We start from the raw sequence: 14,374 nt of genomic DNA on the forward strand, positions 1-14,374 counted from the left end.
TTGTGAAACAGGTCAACACTGGTCTGGATGAGAGGGGTCGTGTAACAGGTCAGCACTCTGGTCTGGATGTGAGGGTCTCAAACATCTCTGTGAACAGATAGTCTGTTTCCATGCCCAAAACACAGCACTATAGAACATAGTAATTTCTGACATATTTACCTGCTCCAGATCCAACAGGAACAAGTGTCTGTAGTACCCAAGAGAGAGAGAGAGAGAGAGAGGGAGAGAGAGAGTAGGAGAGAGAGAGAGAAAGAGAGAGAGAGAGAGAGAGAGAGAGAGAGAGATGGAGAGATGGAGAGAGAGAGGGAGAGGGAGAGAGAGAGAGAGGGAGGGAGAGAGAGAGAGAGAGGGAGAGAGAGAGAGAGAGAGGGAGAGAGAGAGAGGGAGAGAGAGAGACAGAGAGAGAGGGGGAGAGAGAGAGAGAGGGGAGAGGGAGAGACACAAGATCCCTTGATCAGATCACCTCAACTAGTCCAGACAGTCACTCTGACTTACCAGGAACTGAAAGATGTTTCACATCACCAACACAAACCACATGAAAGTTTGATGAAGGCAAATAGAGTAGTGTATTCCTCTGACGGGCGGCACGGCATTCATCGCAACATGTAGCACTCCGATATATAATTCAAGGGATCTAATCGCTGAAGAATCCCACGAGAGGCTGCACTGTCTGGAGAGAGGGGTGGAGGAGGAGCTTGTTCTGTCTGTCTGGAGAGAGGGGTGGAGGAGGAGCTTGTTCTGTCTGTCTGGAGAGAGGGGCGGAGGAGGAGCTTGTTCTGTCTGTCTGGAGAGAGGGGTGGAGGAGGAGTTTGTTCTGTCTGTCTGGAGAGAGGGGTGGAGGAGGAGCTTGTTCTGTCTGTCTGGAGAGAGGGGTGGAGGAGGAGCTTGTTCTGTCTGTCTGGAGAGAGGGGTGGAGGAGGAGCTTGTTAAGTCTGTCTGGAGAGAGGGGCAGAGGAGCTTGTTCTGTCTGTCTGGAGAGAGGGGTGGAGGAGGAGCTTGTTATGTCTGTCTGGTGAGAGGGACAGAGGAGGAGCTTGTTCTGTCTGTCTGGAGAGAGGGGTGGAGGAGGAGCTTGTTCTGTCTGTCTGGAGAGAGGGGTGGAGGAGGAGCTTGTTCTGTCTGTCTGGAGAGAGGGGTGGAGGAGGAGCTTGTTCTGTCTGTCTGGAGAGAGGGGTGGAGGAGGAGCTTGTTCTGTCTGTCTGGTGAGAGGAACAGAGGAGGAGCTTGTTCTGTCTGTCTGGAGAGAGGGATGGAGGAGGAGCTTGTTCTGTCTGTCTGGTGAGAGGGACAGAGGAGGAGCTTGTTCTGTCTGTCTGGAGAGAGGGGTGGAGGAGGAGCTTGTTCTGTCTGTCTGGTGAGAGGGGTGGAGGAGGAGCTTGTTCTGTCTGTCTGGTGAGAGGGACAGAGGAGGAGCTTGTTCTGTCTGTCTGGAGAGATGGGTGGAGGAGGAGCTTGTTCTGTCTGTCTGGAGAGAGGGGTGGAGGAGGAGCTTGTTCTGTCTGTCTGGAGAGAGGGGTGGAGGAGGAGTTTGTTCTGTCTATCTGGTGAGAGGGGCGGAGGTGCTTGTTCTGTCTGTCTGGAGAGAGGGGTGGAGGAGCTTGTTCTGTCTGTCTGGAGAGAGGGGTGGAGGAGGAGCTTGTTCTGTCTGTCTGGAGAGAGGGGTGGAGGAGGAGCTTGTTCTGTCTGTCTGGTGAGAGGGGCAGAGGAGGAGCTTGTTCTGTCTGTCTGGAGAGAGGGGCAGAGGAGGAGCTTGTTCTGTCTGTCTGGTGAGCGGGGTGGAGGAGGAGTTTGTTCTGTCTGTCTGGAGAGAGGGGCAGAGGAGGAGTTTGTTCTGTCTGTCTGGAGAGAGGTGCGGATGAGCTTGTTCTGTCTGTCTGGAGAGAGGGGTGGAGCAGGAGAGAGGGGAGGAGGAGCTTGTTCTGTCTGTCTGAGGAGGGGTGGAGCAGGAGAGAGGACGGAGGAGAGAGGACTGAGGAGAGAGGACAGAGGTGGAGAGGACTGAGGAGACAGGACAGAGGTGGAGAGGACAGAGGTGGAGAGGACTAAGGAGAGAGGACTGAGGTGGAGAGGACTGAGGTGGAGAGGATGGAGGTGGAGAGGATGGAGGAGAGAGGACTGAGGAGAGAGGACTGAGGTGGAGAGGACTGAGGTGGAGAGGACTGAGGAGACAGGACAGAGGTGGAGAGGACAGAGGTGGAGAGGACTAAGGAGAGAGGACTGAGGTGGAGAGGACTGAGGAGACAGGACAGAGGAGGAGAGGACAGAGGTGGAGAGGACTGAGGTGGAGAGGACTGAGGTGGAGAGGATGGAGGAGAGAGGACTGAGGTGGAGAGGACTGAGGTGGAGAGGACTGAGGAGAGAGGACAGAGGTGGAGAGGACAGAGGTGGAGAGGACTAAGGAGAGAGGACTGAGGTGGAGAGGACTGAGGTGGAGAGGACTGAGGAGACAGGACAGAGGAGAGAGGACAGAGGTGAAGAGGACTGAGGTGGAGAGGATGGAAGAGATTGTAGTGAGGAGAGAGGACTGAGGTGGAGAGGATGGAGGTGGGAGGACTGAAGAGAGAGGACTGCGGTGGAGAGGCCTGAAGTGGAGAGGACTGAGGTGGAGAGGACTGAGGAGAGAGGACTGAGGAGAGAGGACTGAGGTGGTGAGGACTGAGATGGAGAGGATGGAGGAGGGAGGACTGAGGAGGGAGGACTGAGGTGGAGAGGACTGAGGTGGAGAGGATGGAGGAGAGAGGACTGAGGAGAGAGGACGGAGGAGAGAGGACTGAGGTGGAGAGGATGGAGGAGAGAGGACTGAGAGGAGAGGACTGAGGTGGAGAGGATGGAGGAGAGAGGACTGAGAAGAGAGGACTGAGGAGAGAGGACTGAGGTAGAGAGGATGGAGGAGAGAGGACTGAGGTGGAGAGGATGGAGGAGAGAGGACTGAGGAGAGGGGTTGGAGGAGAGAGGACGGAGGAGAGAGGATGGAGGAGAGAAGACTGAGGAGAGAGGACTGAGGAGAGAGGAATGAGGAGACAGGACAGAGGAGCGAGGACGGAGGAGAAAGGACTGAGGAGACAGGACTGAGGAGACAGGACAGAGGAGTGAGGACGGAGAAGAGAGGACTGAGGAGACAGGACTGAGGAGAGAGGAGGACAGGGAGCCACAAAACATTTCTAAAAACCTGCTTTCACTTTCTCTTTATGGGGTAATCTGTCTGTCAGCCTGTCTGTCAGCCTGTCTAACAGCCTGTCTATCTAATCTGTGTAGATTGATGAGGGGGGAATTATGTAACCCATTTAGAATATGGCTGCAATAAAAACAAAATGTGAAAAAGTCAAGGGGTCTGAATACTTTCCTTTGGTTGTTTTGATTCTTTCCTCTGACCGATGAGGAGGAAACAGGAAGTGAATCAATCCTTAACACCACTGTCAGTCTAACAGCCTGTCTGTAAGCCTGTCTGTCAGCCTCTGTCAGCCTGTCTAACAGCCTGTCTGTCAGCCTGTCTGTCAGCCTGTCTATCAGCCTGTCTAACAGCCTGTCTGTCAGCCTGTCTAACAGCCTGTCTGTCAGCCTGTCTGTCAGCCTGTCTAACAGCCTGTCTAACAGCCTGTCTGTCAGCCTGTCTGTCAGTCTGTCTGTCAGCTTGTCTAACAGCCTGTCTGTCAGCCTGTCTGTCAGCCTGTCTAACAGCCTGTCTGTCAGCCTGTCTAACAGCCTGTCTGTCAGCCTGTCTGTCAGCCTGTCTAACAGCCTGTCTAACAGCCTGTCTGTCAGCCTGTCTAGCAGCCTGTCTGTCAGCCTGTCTAACAGCCTGTCTGTCAGCCTGTCTGTCAGCCTGTCTGTCAGCCTGTGTGTCAGCCTGTCTGTCAGCCTGTCTAGCAGCCTGTCTGTCAGCCTCTTGTCCCGCTTTACCAACCAGAAATGACCTGAGACTAACCAGCCCAGAGACTAACCAGCCCAGAGACTAACCAGCCCAGAGACTAACCAGACCAGAGAGTAACCAGCCCAGAGACTAACCAGACCAGAGACTAACCAGACCAGAGACTAAACAGCCCAGAGACTAACCAGCCCAGAGACTAACCAGCCCAGAGACTAACCAGACCAGAGACTAACCAGACCAGAGACTAACCAGCCCAGAGACTAACCATCCCAGAGACTAACCAGACCAGAGACTAACCAGCCCAGAGACTAACCAGCCCAGAGACTAACCAGACCAGAGACTAACCAGACCAGAGACTAACCAGCCCAGAGACTAACCAGACCAGAGACTAACCAGACTAACCAGACCAGAGAGTAACCAGCCCAGAGACTAACCAGACCAGAGACTAACCAGACCAGAGACTAAACAGCCCAGAGACTAACCAGCCCAGAGACTAACCAGCCCAGAGACTAACCAGACCAGAGACTAACCAGACCAGAGACTAACCAGCCCAGAGACTAACCAGCCCAGTGACTAACCAGCCCAGAGACTAACCAGCCCAGAGACTAACCAGACCAGAGACTAACCAGACCAGAGACTAACCAGCCCAGAGACTAACCAGACCAGAGACTAACCAGACCAGAGACTAACCAGACCAGAGACTAACCAGCCTAGAGACTAACCAGACCTGAGACTAACCAGACCACAGACTAACCAGACCTGAGACTAACCAGACCTGAGACTAACCAGTCCAGAGACTAACCAGACCTGAGACTAACCAGACCAGAGACTAACCAGACCTGAGACTAACCAGCCCAGAGACTAACCAGCCCAGAGACTAACCAGCCCAGAGACTAACCATACCAGAGACTAACCAGCCCAGAGACTAACCAGACCAGAGACTAACCAGACCAGAAACTAACCAGCCCAGAGACTAACCAGACCAGAGACTAACCAGCCTATCAGCTTTTCTTGCACTGAAAGGAGTGTTATTTGAATTGTAAAGTAGCGCCCGAGTCTCATATTCAATTGAGCGCTGGCATCTCCATGGCGCCAGGTTTAAAGGAGACGGAGACGTGAGAGACCCCTCCCTCCTCTTCCTTCCTCTCTCCATCCATCTCCTGACGGTTTGTGGTGAGATTTCTAAGGAGGCTGAGAGAGCCCCCATCTGCCCCCATTGCAGTTTCAGACCCACTGGGCACAGACTATTCCACGTTGGTTCAATGTAATTTAATTGAAATGAGGTGGAAACAACATTGATTAAACCAGTGCGTAGAGACAACCTGAAACAGAAGACGTGACTCCTCCTAATGCATCATCGTAGGGGCCCAACAGACATGTCTTTCAACCAACCAATGAAAGAACAAATGAGCTGGCCTCAGCCTTAGCCATCTGCTCTGCCTATACCTCTGGTCTGGCCTACATCATGTCTGGTCTATAGATTCGTCATGTCTGGCCTATAGATACATCATATCTGGTCTATAGATGCATCATGTCTGGTCTATAGATGCATCATGTCTGGTCTCCTATAGATGCATCATGTCTGGTCTATAGATGCATCATGTCTGGTCTATACCTCTGGTCTGGTCTATACCTCTGGTCTCTATACCACTGCTCTCTATACCTCTGGTCTGGCCTATACCTCTGGTCTGGCCTATACCTCTGGTCTGGTCTATACCTCTGGTCTGGCCTATACCTTTGGTCTGATCTATACCTCTGGTCTGGTCTATACCTCTGGTCTGGCCTATACCTCTGGTCTGGCCTATACCTCTGGTCTGGTCTATACCTCTGGTCTGGTCTATACCTCTGGTCTGGTCTACACCTCTGGTCTATATACCTCTTGTCCGGTCTATACCTCTGACCCGGTAGACCAGACATGATGCATCTACAGACCAGACACGATGCATCTATAGACCAGACATGATGCATCTATAGACCATAGTCTCTATACCTATACCAGAGGTATAGATACATCATGTCTGGTCTATAGATACATCATGTCTGGTCTATAGATACATCATGTCTGGTCTATAGATGCATCATGTCTGGTCTGTAGATGCATCATGTCTGGTCTATACCTCTGGTCTGGTCTATAGATGCATCATGTCTGGTCTATAGATGCATCATGTCTGGTCTATAGATGCATCATGTCTAGTCTATAGATGCATCATGTCTGGTCTATAGATGCATCATGTCTGGTCTATAGATGCATCATGTCTGGTCCATAGATGCATCATGTCTGGTCTATAGATGCATCATGTCTGGCCTATAGATGCATCATGTCTGGTCTATAGATGCATCATGTCTGGTCTATAGATGCATCATGTCTGGTCTGTAGATGCATCATGTCTGGTCTATAGATGCATCATGTCTGGTCTATAGATGCATCATGTCTGGTCTATAGATGCATCATGTCTGGTCTATAGATACATCATGTCTGGTCTATAGATGCATCATGTCTGGTCTATAGATGCATCATGTCTGGTCTATAGATGCATCATGTCTGGTCTATAGATGCATCATGTCTGGTCTATAGATGCATCATGTCTGGTCTATAGATGCATCATGTCTGGTCTATAGATGCATCATGTCTGGTCTATAGATGCATCATGTCTGGTCTATACCTCTGGTCTGGTCTATAGATGCATCATGTCTGGTCTATAGATGCATCATGTCTGGTCTATAGATGCATCATGTCTGGTCTATAGATTCATCATGTCTGGTCTATAGATGCATCATGTCTGGTCTATAGATGCATCATGTCTGGTCTATAGATGCATCATGTCTGGTCTATAGATGCATCATGTCTGGTCTATAGATGCATCATGTCTGGTCTATAGATGCATCATGTCTGGTCTATAGATGCATCATGTCTGGTCTATAGATGCATCATGTCTGGTCTATAGATGCATCATGTCTGGTCTATAGATGCATCATGTCTGGTCTATAGATGCATCATGTCTGGTCTATAGATGCATCATGTCTGGTCTATAGATGCATCATGTCTGGTCTGTAGATGCATCATGTCTGGTCTATACCTCTGGTCTGGTCTATAGATGCATCATGTCTGGTCTATAGATGCATCATGTCTGGTCTATAGATGCATCAGTCTATAGATGCATCATGTCTGGTCTATAGATGCATCATGTCTGGTCTATAGATGCATCATGTCTGGTCTATAGATGCATCATGTCTGGTCTATAGATGCATCATGTCTGGTCTATAGATTCATCATGTCTGGTCTATAGATGCATCATGTCTGGTCTATAGATGCATCATGTCTGGTCTATAGATGCATCATGTCTGGTCTATAGATTCATCATGTCTGGTCTATAGATGCATCATGTCTGGTCTATAGATGCATCATGTCTGGTCTATAGATGCATCATGTCTGGTCTATAGATTCATCATGTCTGGTCTATAGATGCATCATGTCTGGTCTATAGATGCATCATGTCTGGTCTATAGATGCATCATGTCTGGTCTATAGATGCATCATCATGCATTAGATGTTGGAACATTGTTTCAGTGATTTGTTTCCATTCAACCACTACAGCTTTAGTGAGGTCGGGCACTGATGTTTGGCGATTAGTCCTGGCTCACATTCGGCTTTCCAATGAATGCCGAAGGTGTTCGATGGGGTTGTAAGGGCACTCAAGTTCTTCCTCGCCGATCTCAACAAACCATTTCTGTATGGACCTCGCTTTTGCCACAAAGTTGGAAGCACAGAATCATCTAGAATGTCATTGTTGGCTTTACCGTTAAGATTCCCTTTCACTGGGACTAAGGGGCCTGAACCATGAAAAACAGCCCCACACCATTATTGTTTCCACATCATTATTCCTGGTCTACACCTCCATTATTCCTCCTCCACGGATTCATCCGTCAGACTGCCAGATGGTGAAGCGTGATTCATCACTCCAGAGAACGCGTTTCCACTGATCCAGAGTCCAATGGCGGTGAGCTTCACACCACTCCAGACAAGGCTTGGCATTAAACATGGTGATCTTAGGCTTGCGTGTGGCTGCTTGGCCATGGAAACCCATTTCATGAAGCTCCCAACAAACAGTTATTGTGCTGACGTTGCTTCCAGAGGCAGTTTGGAACTCTGTAATGAGTGTTTGCAACTGAGGACAGAATATTTTTAGGCGCTACGCGCTTCAACAGTCCCATTCTGTGAGCTTGTGTGGTCTACTATTTTGCGGCTGAGCCGATGTTGCTCTTAGACGTTTCCACTTCACAATAACATCACTTGCAGTTGACAGGGGCATCTCTAGCAGGGCAGAAATTTGACAAACTAACTTGTTGGAAAGGTGGCATCTTATGACGGTGCCACGTTGAAAGTCACTGAGCTCTTCAGTACGGACCATTCTACTGCCAATGTTTGTCTATGGAGATTGCATGTCTGTATACACCTGTCAGCGACGGGTGTGGCTGAAATAACTGAATCCACTGATTTGAAGGGGTGTTCACATACTGCTGTATATATCACAGGAGCTTGGTTGCATCTTCATTGTGGAGAATAGGTCTGTGGTAATGGCTGGAGTGGAATCAGTGGAATGGTATCAAATAAATCAAACATATGGCTTCCATGTGTTTAATGCCATTCCATTTACTCCGTTCCGGACATTATTATGAGTAGTCCCTCCCCTCAACAACCTTCTGTGGTGGATATACTTCTAGGCAAAGAAAAAGCCATATCTCAGACTGGCCAATAAAAAGAAAAGATTAAGATTGGCAAAAGAACACAGACACTGGACAGAGGAATTCTGCCTAGAAGGCCAGCATCCCGGAGTCGCCTCTTCACTGTTGACGTTGAGACTGGACAGAGGAACTCTGCCTAGAAGGCCAGCATCCCGGAGTCACCTCTTCACTGTTGACGTTGAGACTGGATAGAGGAACTCTGCCTAGAAGGCCAGCATCCCGGAGTCGCCTCTTCACTGTTGACGTTGAGACTGGACAGAGGAACTCTGCCTAGAAGGCCAGCATCCCGGAGTCGCCTCTTCACTGTTGACGTTGAGACTGGTGTTTTGCGGGTACTATTTAATGAAGCTGCCAGTTGAGGACTTGTGAGGCGTCTGTTTCTCATACTGGACACTCTAATGTACTTGTCCTCTTGCTCAGTTGTGCACCGGGGCCTTCCACTCCTCTTTCTATTCTGGTTAGAGCTAGTTTGAGCTGTGTTGTGAAAGGAGTAGTACACAGCGTTGTACGAGATCTTCAGTTTCTTGGCAATTTCTTGCATGGAATAGCCTTCATTTCTCAGAACAAGAATAGACTGACGAGTTTCAGAAGAAAGGTTATTGTTTCTGGCCATTTTGAGCCTGTAATCAAACCCACAAATGCTGATGCTCTAGATACTCAACAAGTCTAAAGAAGGCCAGTTTTATTGCTTCTTTAATCAGAACGACAGTTTTCAGCTGTGCTAACATAATTGCAAAAGGGTATTCTAATGATAAATTTGCCTTTTAAAATTATAAACTTGGATTAGCTAACACAACGTGCCATTGAAACACAGGAGTGATGGTTGCTGAAAATGGGCCTCTGTACGCCTATGTAGATATTCCATTAAAAATCAGCTGTTTTCCAGCTACAATAGTCATTTACAACATTTACAATGTCTACACTGTATTTCTGATCAATTTTATGTTATTTTAATGGACAAAAAAAATGAGCTTTTCTTTCAAAAACAAAGAGAATTTCTAAGTGACCCCAAACTTTTGAACGGTAGTGTATATATATTTTTTAAATACAACAATTAATCAAGAAATAAACTTTTTTTAAATGGACTGGATCTTTATATTTACCACTTGGGTGTTGTTTGAGTAATAGTGAAATCAGACCGTCTTGTTGCGTGTCTGATAATCTACCATTTAGTGGTTAAAACATGCTAATAAGGGTCCTCTGAGTACATCTAAAACGGTTTGGTAAACCTCCCCTGGTATTCCATCCAACCCTGGAGTTTTCCCAGCCATAAAGGCTTTAATTGCATCAAGAAGTTCCTCCTCTAGTAATTTGTCTTTCACTTGAATTTTTCTGTACAGTTGTTCATTTTACATTATTAATAGGAAAATAAATACATACAATTAGCTTCGGTTAGTGGAGATGGAGGAGTCTGAAACATAAATATATGTTTCAAGTACTACCTCTTTCAAAATATTGTTTGTCGAATCATGGGGGACTCTGTCATTTGTAACAAGCATCAGTAAATTATTTTTTGTTAGCATTTCTATGTTGAAGATACTTTATTTTTATTTTTATTTTACCTTTATTTAACCAGGCAAGTCAGTTAAGAACAAATTCTTATTTTCAATGACGGCCTAGTGGGTTAACTGCCTGTTCAGGGGCAGAACGACAGATTTGTACCTTGTCAGCTCGGGGGTTTGAACTAGCAACCTTCCGGTTACTGGTCCAACGCTCTAACCACGCCCCAAAAATAATTTGTTGCATTTTTTCCCATATTCCACCCAGATCACTTAATTTTTTAATGATATATTACACTGGATCTTTCTTTAATAAGTTCCTGCAGCTTTTTCTGTGTCTCCATGGTACAGTTTTCATTGCTATCTATCTGGTTAAAAACAAGTAATGATCCAATAGGTGTTGATTAAATTTCCAATATCCTCGCCCATGTGGAAATTCTGTTGGAGCAAACTCCCCTCGCCAGTCCCCAATCAACACTTAAACATTTTTTTTAGTGCCAGCGAGGATGGCATAAGAAAGTAGTTAAGACGACTAGCTTGATTGAGCTTCCGCCATGTATATCTCACTAGGTCAGGATATTAAACCTCCTCCATGTATATCTCACTAGGTCAGGATATTAAACCTCCATGTATATCTCACTAGGTCAGGATATTAAACCTCCTCCATGTATATCTCACTAGGTCAGGATATTAAACCTCCTCCATGTATATCTCACTAGGTCAGGATATTAAACCTCCATGTATATCTCACTAGGTCAGGATATTAAACCTCCCCCATGTATATCTCACTAGGTCAGGATATTAAACCGCCATGTATATCTCACTAGGTCAGGATATTAAACCTCCTCCATGTATATCTTACTAGATCAGGATATTAAACCTCCTCCATGTATATCTCACTAGGTCAGGATATTAAACCTCCTCCATGTATATCTCACTAGGTCAGGATATTAAACCGCCATGTATATCTCACTAGGTCAGGATATTAAACCTCCATGTATATCTCACTAGGTCAGGATATTAAACCTCCATGTATATCTCACTAGGTCAGGATATTAAACCTCCATGTATATCTCACTAGGTCAGGATATTAAACCTCCTCCATGTATATCTCAATAGGTCAGGATATTAAACCTCCTCCATGTATATCTCACTAGGTCAGGATATTAAGCCTCCTCCATGTATATCTCACTAGGTCAGGACATTAAACCTCCATGTATATCTCACTAGGTCAGGATATTAAACCTCCTCCATGTATATCTCACTAGGTCAGGATATTAAACCGCCATGTATATCTCACTAGGTCAGGATATTAAACCTCCTCCATGTATATCTCACTAGGTCAGGATATTAAACCTCCTCCATGTATATCTCACTAGGTCAGGATATTAAACCTCCATGAATATCTCACTAGGTCAGGATATTAAACCTCCTCCATGTATATCTCACTAGGTTAGGATATTAAACCTCCTCCATGTATATCTCACTAGGTCAGGATATTAAACCTCCATGTATATCTCACTAGGTCAGGATATTAAACCTCCTCCATGTATATCTCACTAGGTCAGGATATTAAACCTCCTCCATGTATATCTCACTAGGTCAGGATATTAAACCGCCATGTATATCTCACTAGGTCAGGATATTAAACCTCCTCCATGTATATCTCACTAGGTCAGGATATTAAACCTCCTCCATGTATATCTCACTAGGTCAGGATATTAAACCTCCTCCATGTATATCTCACTAGGTCAGGATATTAAACCTCCATGTATATCTCACCAGGTCAGGATATTAAACCGCCATGTATATCTCACTAGGTCAGGATATTAAACCTCCATGTATATCTCACTAGGTCAGGATATTAAACCTCCTCCATGTATATCTCACTAGGTCAGGATATTAAACCTCCATGTATATCTCACTAGGTCAGGATATTAAACCTCCATGTATATCTCACTAGGTCAGGATATTAAACCTCCTCCATGTATATCTCACTAGGTCAGGATATTAAACCGCCATGTATATCTCACTAGGTCAGGATATTAAACCTCCTCCATGTATATCTCACTAGGTCAGGATATTAAACCTCCTCCATGTATATCTCACTAGGTCAGGATATTAAACCTCCATGAATATCTCACTAGGTCAGGATATTAAACCTCCTCCATGTATATCTCACTAGGTTAGGATATTAAACCTCCTCCATGTATATCTCACTAGGTCAGGATATTAAACCTCCATGTATATCTCACTAGGTCAGGATATTAAACCTCCTCCATGTATATCTCACTAGGTCAGGATATTAAACCTCCTCCATGTATATCTCACTAGGTCAGGATATTAAACCGCCATGTATATCTCACTAGGTCAGGATATTAAACCTCCTCCATGTATATCTCACTAGGTCAGGATATTAAACCTCCTCCATGTATATCTCACTAGGTCAGGATATTAAACCTCCATGTATATCTCACTAGGTCAGGATATTAAAGCACCAACTGTCAGATTTAAGCACCAACTGTCAGAGCAGCTCACAGATTACTGCACCTGTACATAGCCCACCTATAATTTAGCCCAAACAACTACCTCTTTCCCAACTGTATTTACTTTATTTATTTATTTAGCTCCTTTGCACCCCATTATTTTTATTTCTACTTTGCACATTATTCCATTGCAAAACTACCATTCCAGTGTTTTACTTGCTATATTGTATTTACTTTGCCACCATGGCCTTTTTTGCCTTTACCTCCCTTATCTCACCTCATTTGCTCACATCGTATATAGACTTGTTTATACTGTATTATTGACTGTATGTTTGTTTTACTCCATGTGTAACTCTGTGTCGTTGTATCTGTCGAACTGCTTTGCTTTATCTTGGCCAGGTCGCAGTTGTAAATGAGAACTTGTTCTCAACTTGCCTACCTGGTTAAATAAAGGTGTTCTCAACTTGCCTACCTGGTTAAATAAAGGTGTTCTCAACTAGCCTACCTGGTTAAATAAAGGTGTTCTCAACTTGCCTACCTGGTTAAATAAAGGTGTTCTCAACTTGCCTACCTGGTTAAATAAAGGTGTTCTCAACTGGCCTACCTGGTTAAATAAAGGTGTTCTCAACTAGCCTACCTGGTTAAATAAAGGTGTTCTCAACTGGCCTACCTGGTTAAATAAAGGTGTTCTCAACTAGCCTACCTGGTTAAATAAAGGTGTTCTCAACTTGCCTACCTGGTTAAATAAAGGTGTTCTCAACTAGCCTACCTGGTTAAATATAGGTAAAATAAATAAATAAATACAATATCTCACTAGGTCAGGATATTAAACCTCCATATATCCACTAGTTCTACTATATACATCAAATCAAATTTTATTTGTCACATACACATGGTTAGCAGATGTTAATGCGAGTGTAGCGAAATGCTTGTGCTTCTAGTTCCGACAACGCAGTAACAACCAACTAGTAATCTAACCTAACAATTCCAAAACTACTACCTCATACACACAAGTGTAAAGGCATGAATAATATGTACATCAAGATACATTTGTATGAGGTTAATAGTTTTTATTGTGATTTTCTTTTGTGGTCCATTGAGGTATTTAAAACAGTATTATAATCTCCCACCATAATTATTTCCTTGTAGGTCTTGTCTTGCTTGTAGGTTTGATAAATTATTATTATATATATATATTTAATCATTATTTGTTCCGTAAAGGTTAAAGAGACAAAGCTGTTTATGGTCCAATAACATATTTAAAATCATCCATCTACCTTGATTATCTTTTTGGACAATTTGCACATTTTGATCAAAATTATTGTTAATTAATATCATCAGCCCTTAGGAATTTCTTTGCCCATGAGATAAGTATAGTATATTCCACTCTCTAAAACCTCTCTCATCCCAAGCTGGGTTGTCGTCCCAGAGACCGGAAGACGTCACGCCGTGACCCTGAGCCTGCCTCCCGTCCTGTACCTTTGCCCAACTACTCTTGATTACCAACCTCTACGTGACCCTGAGCCTAGTATTCTAAGTGACCCCAAACTTTTGAACGGTAGTCATCAAATCAAATCAAATCAAATGTATTTATATAGCCCTTCGTACGTCAGCTGATATCTCAAAGTGCTGTACAGAAACCCAGCCTAAAACCCCAAACAGCAAGCAATACAGGTGTAGAAGCACCTTTATTGTAGTGTATATATACTGGTACTGTATATATATATATATATATATATATATATATATATATATATATATATATATATATATATATA

Source organism: Oncorhynchus clarkii, chromosome 4 (genome assembly GCF_045791955.1).
Source record: "Oncorhynchus clarkii lewisi isolate Uvic-CL-2024 chromosome 4, UVic_Ocla_1.0, whole genome shotgun sequence".
Lineage (NCBI taxonomy): Eukaryota > Metazoa > Chordata > Actinopteri > Salmoniformes > Salmonidae > Oncorhynchus > Oncorhynchus clarkii.